The sequence below is a fragment of the Rattus norvegicus genome, chromosome 11 (genome assembly GCF_021556685.1).
Source record: "Rattus norvegicus strain SHRSP/BbbUtx chromosome 11, alternate assembly SHRSP_T2T, whole genome shotgun sequence".
Lineage (NCBI taxonomy): Eukaryota > Metazoa > Chordata > Mammalia > Rodentia > Muridae > Rattus > Rattus norvegicus.
Genome location: NC_141544.1, coordinates 90,035,275 through 90,051,777, shown reverse-complemented (window position 1 = coordinate 90,051,777; position 16,503 = coordinate 90,035,275). Strand labels below are relative to the sequence as shown.

The 16,503-nt window shown below is 45.7% G+C and overlaps 1 protein-coding gene across 34 annotated transcripts in view; it reads left to right on the top strand.

The window, feature by feature from the left end:
* The window catches only part of Lpp (LIM domain containing preferred translocation partner in lipoma), a 633,326-nt gene that overhangs the window by 64,924 nt on the left and 551,899 nt on the right, over window positions 1-16,503 (top strand).

The following is a 16,503-nucleotide window of genomic DNA, read 5'->3' as shown; positions in this document are numbered from 1 at the left end:
AGGGAAAGCTCAGCTTGATTTGAAAGTGTGACCGAGTTCATCCTTGTTTCATCATTGTTTTCTTTATCTTTGTCCCACTACCTTCAGTGGACGATTGGTCGCCACTGCATACGTAACTGGCTCTTTGGCTTTGTCTTGGCAATATTTCTCTAATAGAATCTCAAACCTGGGCTTGAATATTCCTCCCGGACTCCAGCTTATGGTTACAACATCAGTGGGAATCTTTGTTACCTGCTCTATCTCTTGGGATTCTCAGGGCTTAAAGTGAAATTGTGGTAGCCTTCAACTTGGATTTAGTGAACTCAAATGGTCCACTAAAATGGCAGGACCGAAAAGACTGCTTTCATGAGTTGACTGAAGGAAGCTCGGAAGTTTTTGTTATCCCGAGGTTAGTTCTGGTCCACAGCGACTCTTGCTTCTGAAGCACTGTATGCCCTTCCTGTATGTTACTGAGAACAGGGTGGAAGTGCGGCCTTGCATACTCAGAAGACCTGGTTTGAAGGGGAGGTGGCTTCAGGCTCAGCCGGAGCAGGACTCCAGCTCCGATCCTCTGCACTGTTCTTCAGTCTGCCCTTTTCGTGTTGTTGGCTTTATCTTCCTCAAGCTATTTGTCTTACTGTTGGGAGGTAGCTGTCCAGTGACCAGGCTGAGAATACCTACCTGCATAGCTGTCCAGCGAGCAGGCTAGAGGCATCTGCTTTCCTCTTTGGAGGAGAGTGAACCTTGCTGCCCTAGGTAGAGGTCTCCGTTACTGCACATTGTGCTACTTGGAATATGGACCAGAGGCTGTGCTACTCCGACCTCATGGCAGCCACTCAGAGAGGTGATTGGCTGCTCACAGCAAGTGTACTGTTGGGGAGAAAGGGCCAGAAGCCTTGTTTTCAGTCTTATTACAGTACCATCTATGCCTCAGACCTCGACTCATCTTCCAAAAGAGATGTTAGGCAGCTGCACTCTGTACTAAGGCAATGCTTACAAGAGTGCGATTAGAAGAGGGAGGTGCTGGGACACACACACACACACCACACACACACACACACACACACACACACACACACACACACACGACCTGTCAGGGTCACTTCAAGGATATAGCATGGAAGGACAGTGTTTGTGTGTCTGGTAGTCTGCTGGGATCTCTGCATAAAAGGCAGGCGACACATTTTCATGGCTAGAAGAATAAGTCTGAAGGATGCGAGTGTCCCCTTGCCCAGGGGGACTCTAGCAGGTACTGGCAGGATCTGCTGAGTAGTTCCAGGGATTGTACTGCAGATAAGGCTGGACAGCATGATGTTTTGAGGGTTAAACAAGTCACAGCACTGAAAGAGGCTTGTGCCAGCAGTGTGGCGTCAGTCACCGTGATGAGGGAGAGGATGGCAGGATGGGTAACACAATGCACAAAGCCTGCTAAGTGTTAGCCTTGCTTTGTTTGCATGTTCCCCAGTATCAGGATTTTAGGGAGCACTGATTGTCTTGCCTGCTCCTTATATTTGGTTTGTGCAAGCAGGTTGGCGGTAATTTATCAAGTGTGGCCTAGTCATTCATGACAGGCTGTTGCGATTGTTTGCTTCCTTCGAGATTCAAACTGGACCAGAGGATCCTGTACAGGTTAAGAGTACGGCACTATGCCTAGTGTGTAGTATTTATGCTTGGCATTCATCCTTCCCCAGACCGAGGTGCTGTCCTCCCCAGGACTAAATGAGGATTAACTTGTCCTGGTCTTGGAAAGAAACTGGATCTGGAGCTTTATTAATCATTAAACTTGACCATAGAGCAGTAAGAGGTACGGGGAGATAGATGCAGAGACCCATGTGGCTCGGCGGCTCAGTACTCAGAGACCCAGAGAAGCTGTAGTCTAGCCTTTGGGATTATTCTTGCTTTGTTTGTTCCTATAATCACACCTTCTGCCCCAAGCATGCCTGGCCCAGTGGGAGTCAGGAAGGAAATTATTTCCCTCTTTGGATATCAACGTACAATTGTCGCAGCCAAGGACTTTCGGTTTTAATATTTCCGTTTTGGTTTTAAGAGCTCCCAGGTATTAATCTCTGCCGGAAGCAAAGCGTTGGTCATTTCTGTTAGAGGTGTGTGTCTTGGCTCCCTGCGGTTACTTGGCCAGCTGGTTTCTGAACATTTGCCACCATCTGCTAAGCCAGCTTTCGTTTTTATTTACTTGTTTCACAAATTATAAGGGGACTTAGTAAGTGTGAACTGAGGCCCACACAGTCTCCCCGAGTCTGTGGGTCTCTATGTAGCAGGGTGGTCTTGTAGGGACTATGACTGCTGTCCATTAAAGAAAAGATAAAGGCATTTCTTCTCAGCCTTCCTCCTAGTTCCACAGTATTTTCTCTTGGCTTCCGGTGCAGTGGGGGGTGCCCCTTTCTCTCCTTGGCGTGGTCCTAGGAGAGCTGTAAGAGTTCTTTCTCACTGGGTTACTCTGACAGCAGGCGTCTGATGCCTGTGTGAATGGGTGGAAGGTCCTTTATGGACCGTTGCCAAACAACTACTTCCGGTAGAATGTATGACCTTATTTTCTTTCCTGACTCTAGTATTTGTCAAAAAGTTAGCCAACTTCAGAGTTCCTTTTTCGTCCTACAGGGGAGAGTCCTGGAGATTGAACCCGCCGTGGCTTTGTATATGGTCAGCAAATTGTCTGGCCCTGTGTTACCTGTGCAGCCCCATCGCAGGCTCCTTAAGCTACTGTGGTGGGTTAGGCATGCTCCCCGGTCTGTAGAAGCTTTGAGAGAGGGGGCATAGAGAAGACTGTCATACACAATGGGAATCTCTCATAGCGTTCGTATGTATGCCGATGCCTTGTGAGAGGTTTATGGTTGGGAGATCAAGGTAAATTAGTCACAGCTACAGATCTCATAGGACTTAGACAAAAGGGGGTGGAGGGTGGAGAGAATTGGGACTGTAGGGCAAGTCTCCAGGAAGGGGGGTTGATCTCTAACTTAAGCACGGGTGGATGGTAGAGGGGCCCATGGCCATAGTTTGGGCCATGGAGGCTGGTCAGTATCTGAGAGTGGGTGTAGATAACATCAAAGTCTTTACAGGTCAGAATTTCATGTGCCCTCCTTTCTCTAACCAGAAGCTGCAGCAAAAGGTGATGCAGTGACTCTTTATATACTGGTGTTAAGTTTACAGAATGTGTGCATGGCCAGGGTGTGCCTGGGTCTGCTCTCAGAGCCAGCAAGCATTTCTGTGTTCCTGAGCACTTCTTTCAAGAGTTCCCGATGCTGAACCTTTGGTGGTCTGCTTCTTAGGCTTAAAATAGATTTAGTGAAGAGAACCATTGAAGTTTTCCAGAATTTGAACATTTCTCACTCTGACGCAGTGTTATCAGTTGCTGTTCCTGTGCACCATTACCCCCAAATTATCAGCTACAACAAGAAACATCTTTTGAATCATCGTTTCTGCAGCTTTGATGGTGCCCACGGGACTTCTCATGAGGTCGCAAGTGAGTTTTTCTATCCCTGTAGATTCCTCTGAAGGCTCCAAATGGGGGAAATCCTCCACAAAGCCCAGTCACATGATCACAGTGTATTTAACTCCCCTCAGGTTGTTGTAAGAGCCTCCACTCTGGCTGTGCAGATCTGTCCATGGAGCAAGCTCCCAAGGCATTTGGCTTCTCTGGGTGTCAGAAGGGTTTCCATATTGGAAGCCACAATTCCTTGCTTCCTCCTTGTTAGATGAGTATCCCTATAGCCAGCCCATGGGCAATGGGAGGGAATCATGTGATGTGATCCCAGAATGTGCGCTGTATGGGACTCTTAGGGACTGCTGCTTCCAGGCTTCCAGGTTACATATGACATGTCAAGATGAGAATCGGGGGTTGCAGGGAGCTACTGGAATAAACCCAGCATCTTTATAGATCAGTTTGCTGGGGAAACTCTTTAGAGGAAATTTCCATTTGAAACCCTTCATGAAAACATCGATGCACAACGGCACAGAATCCAAAATTGGCCCAAGTCTTGGGAGGAGGATCACAGCTTTCAGCTAATGCTGTTCTTTCCCACCTCTACAGTTTTGGCTTTCGTCAGCAGACAGGGCTGCTCTGGGTGGAAATGACTGGGATTCTTGCTTGAGCCCTCAGCTGTGTAGGTGAGATGCCAGGGCTGGGGAGGGGGCAGATCTATGCAGTGAAGGGAGAATTCATGAAATTCCTCTTACCATTTCCTTTTCTCCCACCCAGCCTGCCTGTCTCTTTGTAATGGTTCTGTGCAACCTTTAGGCATCCTTTCCTTTCTGTTTCTAACCTCTCTCCTATTCCAGAAACAGATTAGGTCAAAGTAGGTCAAACTTGATTCCCAGAGCCTCTGCCCTGTCCCTTCTGCTATATTTCAGGGAAGTGCTGCTTCTGTTGGGTCATGATATGTCCTGAGATGTGGGATAAATCAGTATTTCTTGGCTCAGCCAGTATGTCTGTGTAGTTATGAATAACATTTGCATTAGGAATAGAGAGCCGATGCACAACATTGCTGTGAGGATCAGACAGGAAACCTCAGCCAATACCTTCTGTCTGGCAGAGAGTTTCTTTCCAGGGCATCCGTCTCTTTTCCCTACCAAAATAGTCTTCTCATAAAAACAGGCTCAGCAGGTCATCTTATCTTATAGACGGCTTGGGTTCCCATGGTGTCTTCGTAATCACTTCTCTCAAAGTTAATGGAAACCAGAGATTTAAAATCAGGTCAAGGTTATTAGTATCCCGGAAGACCAAGACAGAGGAAAACATAGCTGTGGTCATTAGAAATGCTACTACTGGCCAGAAAGTTCCTGCTCTCGGCTAGATGGCCTCTTTCAACTCCCCACCCCCATTTAGTGCATCCGAAGTCTTTCTTATCCATGGTTTAATTTGTATTGAAAGCAAATAGTAACACATAGACTTAGTTCTGGGGTGGAGGCTGCACAGTAAAGCTGGCTTTAGAGAAGGAAAACCGCACACTAGATACAGAGTCCTACTTAGGCTTCTTAGTTTTAAACCTGCCTTCATGTCTGACTGGGGGATGTAAAGTGCCAGTTTCACTGTGCTTGCGCTCTGACGAGTGTCGTGCACACGATGCCTGCTGAGTGGGCTTGTTGTAAGTCCCCCTCTAAGTCCCGTCTTCTGTAGACGTCCTCTTTGCCACTGCCTTAAGCTGTGAGAAGTCCACATTTAGTTGGTGCAGCACTGGTTTTGCCTCTTCTTTTTCAAAGATTTAATTTAATTTTATATCGATGAGTGTTTTCTACATACACGGTTGTGCACCTTCTGTGCGCAGTGCCTTACAGGGGGCATCCAGTTTCCTAGAACTGTAGTTAAGTGCACCTGGGAGCCATTGTCGGTGCTGGGAGCCGAACCTGAGTTCTCTGTGAGAACAGCCAGCACTTTGACTGCTGGCTGTTTCTCCAGACCCAGGAGCTTCCCCTCCCCTCCCCGCCCCTCCCCTCCCTTCCTTTTATGGCAGGTGGAATTCTTTGCTGGAAACAATTACCCTCCGTTCTTTCCTCTGTTACACCTTTGTGTATCAAATAGAACACTTTGCAGTGCCCTGGTGACCGGGAGGTCACCTCAGAGCTTGCACATCAGTCACCACAAATTCCATGTTTTCCTGGGTAACTAAAAGGCTCATTGTTGCTCATTTACCCCAGTGGCTTCAGGGATATAAATTCACACACCACACGATGCTTGTCTTCTCTGAAATTGAGCCACAGTGGCTCTGACAGTAGCTTTAGTGAGGGAGACTTTGGGGGCATCCCTGGTAAAAGTCCTGCTGCTTTCTGGATTCAGAGGACAGCCATCATGCAGGTGCTGGTAGCTACCTCTGCAGCCCTAAACGGTGTCATCTGGACTTGGCCAGCGCTGACCCTCCTTGGTTCCTCCTTGGGCCTCTTTAGGATTACCTCACCACCTCGATGGCAACTGACTTGAATTATATCGCTTATTATAAATGAGCTAATATTTTCCTTTTAATTCCGTGGGCCTGGCTCATTCTCTGACTTAAGCTAGTGATTTATTTATAATGTTACGAGACGGCTCTAGCCACTCTATGACGTAATCTAAGAATGACATGAAAACAAAATAGGCTTTTCCATATCGAGAGTATTCCTGTAATACTCTCCGTTTATATTGAGAACGGAGAGGGGCTCTGACACTCCCGTGTTCCTTTCTTAGCTTTTCTTCCTGCTTTGAGTTTTGATGGCATTGAGTTAATTTCAGGCGGGTTGTGTTCACCTGTGCTGTCTTCTGTCCTCGTCTCCCCCAATCCCTGCTTCCCTGCCCACTGCTGTCCTCAGAAGGCCCTGCTCCCCACTTCTTATAGCTTACTCCTCAACTTTGTACCCTGTTAGATAGAACTGTTCTATGGTGGTTCTGCACATAACATCTGTCCACTACTGGCCGTGGGCACCTCCTCTGCCTTGATGCGGACTTCTCATAGCTTAGTGCAGTAGCAAAGAATGATCACAGGGGATCAAACGCAGTGGAGGAGATGGACTTTCTCTTGTTCTAGATTGGATCTTCATAGTGAAATTGAGACAGATTGTGGCCTATCCGTGGGCTTCATTTGATGTGAGGAATGGGTGTCAGTGTTTCACTTTTGGTGGTCAACTGGTATTTTGGCAGGGGATCCTGAAGGGGTTGTAGAGAAGAGGATCCTGAGGCTGCATGACGTTTAGCTGTGTTCATTTAGTCCCTCTGCTGTGGTTCGGGCACATAAGTGAGAGTGAAGGCATATGGGAAGTTGTATGGCTGTTGGCACAAGCCAATTTAAAGGTTCTCTTGGGGAACCTTTAAGGTCAGTAAAGTACTTCCTGTAGAAGCCAGAGGACCCAGACTTGCCTTCTAGAGCCCATGTTTAAAGTTCCCAATGGTGTGGTGGAATATACATGTAACCCCTCTGCTGGGAAGGTTGGAGAGCCTGGCCTGCTTGATGTGCCCCCTGCTTGATGAGAGACCCTGTTTCAGAAAGGAAATGATGATGCCTGAGGAAGAATTCCACTGAACTTGTCTTCTAGCCTCTATACAGTTGCCCCCATACAGTAAATAAAAAACCAAAACCAAACTAAACCAAAACACAAATAAAGGTCTCTTGTCTTGCTTTCTGGGATTCTTTGGTTTGTTGACCTTGAGTGTCTTTCCCAAGATCACATACCAAATTGTAGCATGGACCTCAATTCTCATATATAGAGAGGGTTAAAAGCTACCTTTCTCTGTATTTCCTGCTCAAAAGAGTTGAGAAGCTGGGACAAGGATTAGAAGGTTCCTGGCTAACTGGAGCTTGTTGCACAACTTCCTCAGTTCTGTGTCTCTGCAGTGAAGTAGGGTCAGGTGTTGGCTTTGTAGACCACCCACGATGTTCTAGTTTATACTGAATGAAGGTGGCAGTTGAAGGCCCAGGTCACAAAAGTAAGTGACACTGTCAGATTCTTTCTTGGATTGGCCTTGCTCCCTGACTCCATTAGACCGTGTACTCCACCTCCTCTCTGAGGCACAATGCTTAGCTCATAGCCAAGACCTGGACTGTCTATGTGCTAGGTCAGCTCATGGACTACTGGGAGAAGCAGGCATGGTGATGGAAGAGGACAGCCAGGTGGTCAGCGCCCAGCTTTCCAGCTCAGGGTCAGTGAGCCATTCCACACCGACTAGGTACAGGCAAAGAAAGAGGTTGGAGAGTGAAGAAAGATCTAGCAGGGATCAGGGTGGACAGAGCCAAGGTGGTGGTGTCCTCTTGTGGGCTCTGACATGGAAGGACCAAAGCTCACTCTTGTAATCTGTATTGATGCAGGGAAACCTTATCTGGTCCCGTTAGCTCCCAAATAATGGTCACAAAGGCCTCTTAATTGATTACTAAACTGCTGGGGATATTTTGAGCAACTCTAACACTACAAGGCTGTTTACTCCCCAGCCATAGTCCTTCACCTTCAGTCTGAGTCTTCTGGTTTGCTCAGGTCCACGTGTGTCCTCACGTCTGCTCTCTCGTCCAGCCCTCATGGCGAGGCCCTTGGCCACCTGCTCACCACAGCTCCTCAGAGTACCTCCTCTTTTCGCTTGTCCTGGTCCTTCTCTTACTTCCCTCTACCTGGCACCCCTGGCTGGGATCGGAAGTCCAGTCTTCCTGTCTCTCCTGCTGCCCAGGGAGATGATGAGAAGCAAGCTTTACAAAACACCGAGACATGAGATGGTTCGCCATGCTGGTCGTGCTTGACCATCCAGACAGTAGGCAGATGTCTGGGCAGGGAAATCGGCATCTGAATACACAGTGCATAAGGCCAGCCCCAATACCCTCTGACCTCAGGGGGAGCTGTGGGAAAGCTGCTGAAGCAACAGGCGGACAGTGTGAGGCTGAGTTTCCAATATCAAGAAGACACAGGGTTTTGTTTGGGAGGGGGGCTGTTGGGGTGGGGAATCAAAGGGCTCTATCAGTGCAGGCATTTAAGCAGTGGCTGGCACTGGTACTTTATAGGGGAGTGAGCAAATTAGACTGGTTTTCAATGCTCAACTTTATTGCCTTTTAAAGATTATTTTTATTTGATATGTACAATTATTTGGGTCAAATATATGTCTTACGTAGCACGCGGATGCCCAGTACACTGGTAGCACAGAAGATGGCATCAGAACCCGTGGACCTAGAGTTACAGATGGCTTTGAGCTGCCATGTGGGTGCTGGGAATCGAACCTGAGTCCTCTAGAAGGGTAGCTGGTGCTTTTAGCCAGTGAACCATCTCTTCAGGCCAACTTTACTCTTTTTTTTCAAGGCTTCCCCGTCTTAATCTAGAATTTTCTGAAGATACATTTGATGTGCATTTCAATTCCCTTTTAGGATGAGAGACTTACGAGAGTGATTTTTTTCTCTGCACGTGGAGATGCTCGTTTTCCTCAGGTAGTTACACGCAGTGCTGTGGATAAGGAAGAGGTGCTGAGCTAACAGGACATGTTAGAACTTCTTTGAACTGAATGGTTTGTTGTTGTTGTTTTTGTGGTTTCTTTGTTCTTTTTCTTTCTTTTACTCTTTTGTTGCTTCGTCTCAAGAAAGTTCCAGAGAATCGTGTCCCTTTTGCCCTCTCCTGCCCTTCCCACCCGCTGTGCACTGCCTAGCCACTTCGCCTGCCTGTCCTGTAGCGCCGACACCTCTACTGGGTTGAAGCTCATTGAATTCTACCTTATTTCATAAGAGGCCCTATGGTGCCAGACGGAGCAAATTCTCATAATGGGTGACATTAATTTAACAACTTTAAGAGAGCGTACTGTGTGCTAGACCTATTCTAGGTGATAGGGACTCTTGTGAATAGGGATGTAAATGAAGTAAACCATGAAACCAAAGTCACCAGGATGGCGACAGGGGAAGGTATTTCGGTGTGAGTGAAAGTACTTGCAGAAGCACTGAAGGACACTGGGTACATGAAGGGACACGCTGGCACAGCTGGAGTGAAGGAGTCACACAGTGTAACGACCATAGTGACAACAGATGCCATCAGGCAGGCTTTGAGGATACTCTGGGTGAAAGGGAGGTTACTTCAGTCACTTAAAGAATCCACAGTAACAGAAAGGTGGGGCTGTAGTCGTATGGGCTCAGAGCACATCTAGAGGCCGAGACGGAGTTGTGGTTTCCCTTGTCCTGCAGCCTCCTTGATGGGGACTCTGGGTGGCGGGCTCCTGTGCGGTGCACACCTGCACGGATGCTCTGCCCGTGCGGATGGGCAATTGCACGCCCAATCACCCACTCAAGCACCCACTTATTTGTTTCCCACATGCAAACTTGGGGTTTTTGTGCAGATGGATTTAATCTATTTGTTGCTTCCCCATTTTATTTAAAACAAAACAAACGGTCAACCATGTCAGTTGGGGGTAGTAAATGGACAGGTGAATGTTATTTCCTTTGGTGTCAGTTTCAACTACAAGGCTGAAAGGGATCTCAGGCAAATGAGTCTTCTCTGGGCTCAATTGTGCTTTTGCTTTCTGTCACCTTTTTAAACCTATGATTCTTTTTCATTCCTTTAAGATGTTTTAAATAGGGCTATATGTCGTTACTTTACTTTCCCAAATAACTTTCCTGCTGTTCGGGGTCTGTATTTTTTATTGTGTGTGTTTTTGACTTTCCTCATTTCAGTTCGTGAACTTCAGGTCTGTTATCCTAAAAAGGTTTGATAGCATCTCCACAGGCCGTCGGCAGGTGATGTAGAGACTTCCTCAGTCTGGAAATAAACAGACCAACACAAATGAGGAGTGTTTACTCCTTCCTGTTGATGCATCGTGAGCACTGATTACACAACAGCATGCAAAAGTCTACTTTTGCTTGTAGGGGAGGTGGGAACTAGAGACCATGCTGTATTCACTCAGATTTCTTATGGGATTTCAAAGCTCTAGGGTCAGGTAGAGCAGTTAGGAGACACTTTGGCATTGATTTCTCTCCATGTATGTTACTGTGTGCTTAGGGACACAGGCTCAGAGGGAAAGAAATGACAGGTTTCAGGAGACAGCATATGGTTGTTCCTGTGCCCTGGGATGATGAGGAACGGTCAACTCTGCAGAGGGTGTCGTCTCAAGGTGGGGTTTGTGTTAAATGGTGTCTGTGTGTCTCATGTCCCTCACTTAAAAAAAAAAAAGCAACCCATTCTGTATTGAATTTTAAGCAAAGAAGTAATGAGCTGGAAGGTGGCGGGAATCGTTTGCCACTCGCTTATACAAAGGTCGATTATTGGAGAAGAGTAGGGTGTGTGTGTGTGTGTGTGTGTGTGTGTGTGTGTGTGTGTATATGTGTGTGTGTGCGCGCGCGCGCGCGCGCGCGCGGCATGAGAGCGGGTGGAGGCAATCTCCCATGCAGGCGATGCCAGACTATTCAGAATTAGGACCTTCATTTTATTCTGAGTGTCTGACCCAGAATGAAGTCTGCTGCTTACTTGATTTGACCATTTATTTTGGAAAAAGAGACACTGATTGATGCCCACAGTGGCCAAGCCTCTGGCCCAACACCAAGCAATGCTCACTGATTAGTTACCATAGTAAGACCAGTGGCATCCTTTTGATAGGAATTTTCATTTGGAAACATGTTTATTTTTAAATATTAGATAATGGTTACTAGTTAGCTAGTGGGATGTGCATGTGAGAGGAAGCATATACCTTCTTCATGGGACTTAGTATTTTTTGCAGACGGAGACTGGCATGGATTATGAGAACCTCTATCAGGCAGGCCTCCCTGGTCTTTACAGACTAGGGCAGGCACATAATTAGTGACGAGATAAATACTTAGGACTGTGGACCCTTTCAGCAGCTGTGTTAAAGAAAACCCCCTGAAAGAGGGTTAGAGATGAAAGCCATTTCTATTTAGTAGGCCTTTTATATGATAAACATGGGATCCTTCAAGTTCAAACATAAACTATCAGGAAGTTTGGTTAGGAGGTTTGTCTGCAAAGTCCAAGGTGATATTTCTTGTTTTAGAAGTGGTTTTATAGCAAGGTTGCCCACGTGAGTGAAAGGACAGCTTTATCGAGAAAGTGTAAGAAGGGGTTAACTTTTCACTTTCTTTGAGAACACCTAAGGCCCTGGGAATTATGCTGCCCTAAGTAAGCAAATCCTGGGTCTGGGAAGGACTGTGTCTCGCAGGAGCTGCAGTGCTGCTGTGTACTTCCAAGTACATATTCTACAGAGCTCTAGCCAGCACTACTGCCTGACAGCCTCTAGGTACTTCTCCTTGGTGTGGAGGACAGTCCAGACATTGTTGACAGTCTCCTGCGTATGTGCACTCTAGACAGCTTCTGTGTAAGAGAAACATACGATGTCTGAGGGATTCAAGTGTCTTCCCTGGTTTGCTGTCTCTGTGCAGCTCCCTTTTGTCAGTTGGGCAGATCAGAACTGACATTGCATGTGTGTTGATTTGTTTATAGTTTGAAAAGAATTGATTTTTCTCCTTAATTTTTAAACTACCTACTGAATGTGAGCTCATATTGTAGCATAGTTGGTTATCTGAACCCCTCTCTCTGTTTTTCTTCCTTCCCTCCGTCTTTTGCTTTCTCTCTCTCCCTTCTTTCTGCTTTATGGAAAGTGGTCTTGGGCTTCAGGGCGCTGCTTAGCATAATGTTTTCCTAGTATGCATGAGGTCCTGAGCTGGGTCCCAGCAATGAAAAGCTGACTGCTCTCTAGAACCCCAGTCTTATCATTTACAGGGACAAGCTGTTTGGAAGGATCTTTAGAGAATTATTGACTGTTTTGGAACTGCTAAGCAATCTGGATGTTAGATGTGGGTTGCTTTTCTAGGAACCATTAATTTTCTGTACAGTTACAAGGATTCACAGCAGGGGATAAGATGTTCTGAAAATAAGAAAAAGAGGTCAGATGAACTGCTGACTTCAGGCACACGGAAAGAAAGATCTTTATTCCAGTGACCTCTCTGCTCCTTGGAAAACCGTGGACTGCTAGATTTCATGACCTAACACTGAGAGTCCTCTGGAGTTACAAGGACCGATGACGTAAAATTGCAAGGTGGAGGACTGTCCTTATTAGACTAATGTGTGCTGTAGAGACATACTGTCCTTTGGCATTTAGACGCATGGCTTTTTCCCCTCGAGTAGGATGTTTTAGGAATAACTCCTTCAAATTTCCCAACATAGGGATCATGCAAAGAATGCAGAGAATATTTGGGAGATCTGCCTCAATGTTTGCCCTAACCTGGGTTAAGTTTTAGCATGGCCAGTGGCTAAACCATTGCATTTGTTCAATGCATCTCATACTTGATAAGGTATCTCCTCTCCTCACCTCTTCCCTACCTTGTTCTTCTGGATTTAGGATGGTAACCAGGCACTAACACACTGAGTGGAGGACAGAAGAGCTGAGCTCTTACTCAGACTTTGCTACACTTGCTGTGTCCAAACTATTCATGGACATGGTCACTCATTGAACAAGTATTTAAAAATGAGCACTTTAGACAACAGCTTCTGGAGACACAAGAGTGTGTGAGATGTGCTTTTCACCCTCTCTGCCTGCAGCCAGGAGCAGAGAGCCAGGTATATAAACAGGACACAGAATCACTTCTCCTCATCCTTCTCCTCACCCATGCAAGAGCCGGAACTGGACCAGATGATCAGCACGGGCCCTTTTGATGCTGACACACGATCTCTCGCTCAAATTCATGAACTATCTGACAGTTATTTACCAAGCTGAAAATTGGCTGGCACCTCCCCCTTCTCCCATTTATAGACTATAATGTTGAAGATGAATGGGGCTATGTCTACAAAATGCTTTAATAAGCAAGTTGGGGAGAGATATTATATAAGTTTGAGGCACTATTATTAATGGGAAAACGAAAACAAGGGCTGATGTTTTCAGAGAGAACAGATGGCTCCTTTGTTTAGAATTTGAGTATAAAGAAGAGAAGGGGTGGGGGGAGACGCTTGCCATATTGTGTAGGCCTTGGATTTGAGTGACTTTAAGATGCCAAAACAATCAGGTTAGGAAAGTCCCATAGATTCAAAATAGCTCCTCACTGATCAAACTGTAATTAAAATAACAAAAAAAATGACAGTAAGAGACTTCCTAATTAGAAGTGTCACGGTGACAATTGACACAGCCTCACCAAAGCTCCCTTTGAGTAGCTCTCCAGAAACTCGCTTTTCCTTGCTTCGCGCACTTCAACACATCATGGGACAAGTCCATGAGAGCAGACTGCCAGCTCCTGCTCTCAAAGTCCCCATCTCGTCCCCATTTGTATGTGTTTCTCATGGCTTGAGTTGGATCCCTGGGTCCCATGTGATGATGATGTCTGACGCCATCTTTTAACCTCTACATGTGTGGACCCCCTTACCCCAACACGAATAAATGTTAAAAAGGACAGTGCTTCCTTCCACCCTCTCATTTTGTTTTTTGATAAAAATTCCTTTGCATTTGGACGTACCCTTCTTTCTGCAGAAGTCAAATAATTCTTCGTTCATGACATCTGCCATAGTCAGTCTTCACTGTCTGTCAACCTGAATGGTCTTAGAGTCTCTAGGAGAGATATCTTAGGATATATCTGAGAGGGTGTTTCTAGAGCTGTGAATAGAGGTGCCTCATGGACTGGGATCCTGAATGCCTGACAAGCAAGTGAGCTGGGCACGCTGGGTACATCGCTTCCTGCCCAGGTTTGCAGTGTGGCCACCACCTTAGCCTCCACTGCTGTGTTCTATCGAATGATGGGCAGAGCGCTCTAACTAAGCCGGAATAAATCCTTCTTTAAGTTATCTATGCCAAGCCTTTTGTTACTGAGGAGGAAGATGAGAAGTTGTTGTCTGTTTTCCTATGTTTATTGCAGGATGGCTAAGTTGGTCAGGCTGCCCTTGAATTTGTAATCCTTTTGCCTTAGTCCCCCGAGTAGCTTCGAGTACCTGGCTTAGCCTGTTCCTGGGATATTCTGTTCATGTCTTAATTGCTTTATCATTGTGGGCATATTTTTAACCCCTGTTTATTCACTGACCTATAAAATGAGGATATTGAACAAGATAATAGTCTTTATTATTTTTATCAGTAACATTAAATCTGTGGTAGGTGAGGGCTTTGGGAACAGACAGGTATATCTAGGTGTCTAATTCATCTCTCTCTCTGCCCTTTAAGTAGAAACGATGACCCACGGTGCTCAACATCTATCAAAAGGCTTTAGGAAAGAGACACCCTGCAATTTATTCACTGATTCGTTTGTGATTAACATCCTCTGCCCTTTCTCGTATCCTAAGCTCACTGATTGAAGCTTAATTATAGGGAATTCCTTCCTCTCAGATTTTGTACCATTTGTATTCCATTTCTTTTACTCTGAACCCACTTATTAATTTAATAGTGTAAATAGAGCTCGGGATCATCAGTACTCTTTCCTCTTTTCATGTTTGCTACTCAGGTCTTACTGGTCTCTAGAGGTGGGTGGAAGCCCCCAGCCTCAACCAGTGCAGTCAACAAACCCATGGCTTGCAAACCTGGCTACCTATTAAGTTCTCCATATGAACTCTAAACGAGTGACATGTCCCTAAACATTTTCATCACACTGTTCATAACATGGGCCGGGCGTTGGTCTTCGTCACCTCCCCAGGCGTGAGGACCATTGCCTCGCCTGATCTCCAGCCATTGGTTTGATAGTACCTTAGGTAATGTCTTTCCAGATAGGCTGCTGTTATGGGTATTAGCTCCTGACACTCAAGTGACAGCTGATGTCCAACTAGAGTCCCAGGAACTCCCCTGCACAAGGTGGTGCACAGCCTGAAGTCCATATGTAAGGGAAGAGCAGGAGTTAACCTTTCGGGATGTGCTGCCTTTAATGGCTTCTATGAATGTTTAGAAGTGAAAGCAAGTGGTTTATTTCATTGCTTTAATTGTTCAAGGTCTTTTTAAAGTGTGCAATAAAACACCATTTAAACTAACTGACCTTTATATTTTAGTGCTTTTGGAGGGGAACAACACCTGGAGTTATACTGCAGCATAACTCTTAATTATTTGTGTCTTCAGGCAAAGAGCTTGCTTTGGAATCTGGGACTGAGGGTCTTCTGCCTCCCCTGATATTTAACCTGTTTCCGCGGACGCTCCAAGTCCTATTTGGTTGGTGGTTCTTGACCTCATACCGTCCAACCGTCTCTGGTCTTTTCTTCTACAGATTTACCCAGGAAGGAGACATGATTCATTTCTTTTTTTTTTTTTTTTTGGTCCTTTTTTTCAGAGCTGGGGACTGAACCCAGGGCCTTGCGCTTCCTAGGCAAGCGCTCTAACCACTGAGCTAAATCCTCAACCCCACATGATTCATTTCTTATGTCCGGTTGGAGGTATGGGTGTGGGAAGACAGCACGTTTGAACTAATCCATATTTAGGAGAGGAGAGCTCTCCGTTCTCCTCAGTCCATTCAGCAGTGCGGTGTTTAACCCCAAAGGCCACTGCTAATAGGCTTTTAAAAATTGATGTTGTTAGATATAGTTCATCTTCCAACTCTGAACTTGTTTTTCTAGAAGCGAAGCGGTACTCAGGTTACAGGACACTGGAATTTCAGAGGCTCCTCTTGACCTACAAATCTTGTAAAGGTAGACGTAGTTACATCTGCATTGTGCTCTCGTACATGGATTGTGTTCTACCCCACCCCCTCAAGAAGAATGGGATTTGCTTTCTCATGCTAAGAAATTAGACATAAATTTTCAGGTAGGCCTGAGAAAAATATTTATGTATGTATGTGTGTACACACATAAGTAATATATGTAATGAAATAATCTGGGCTGAATTTATAAATCATTTTCAAATTTGTTCTCAATTGTTACATTTTGTTCCCTAGTGTTTATTTTTTTTCCCCTGAAGCCTTTTATTGTAAACAACTCCAGTTTAGAACGTTTGAGAGCAACTGTAGCCATATACCCACATCTTTTATTCAGAGTCGTCTGTTGTTTATATTTTGTCTCTTCAGTCTTATCATGTCCCCACCTGTGTCTCTGCCTTTTTTTTCTAGTTCATATGCATACTTTTGTGGAGAATTTGAGAGTAAGCATGCATTGCTTCTTGAAATTTTGGGTGAGATGGAGCGAATGTATAAATTG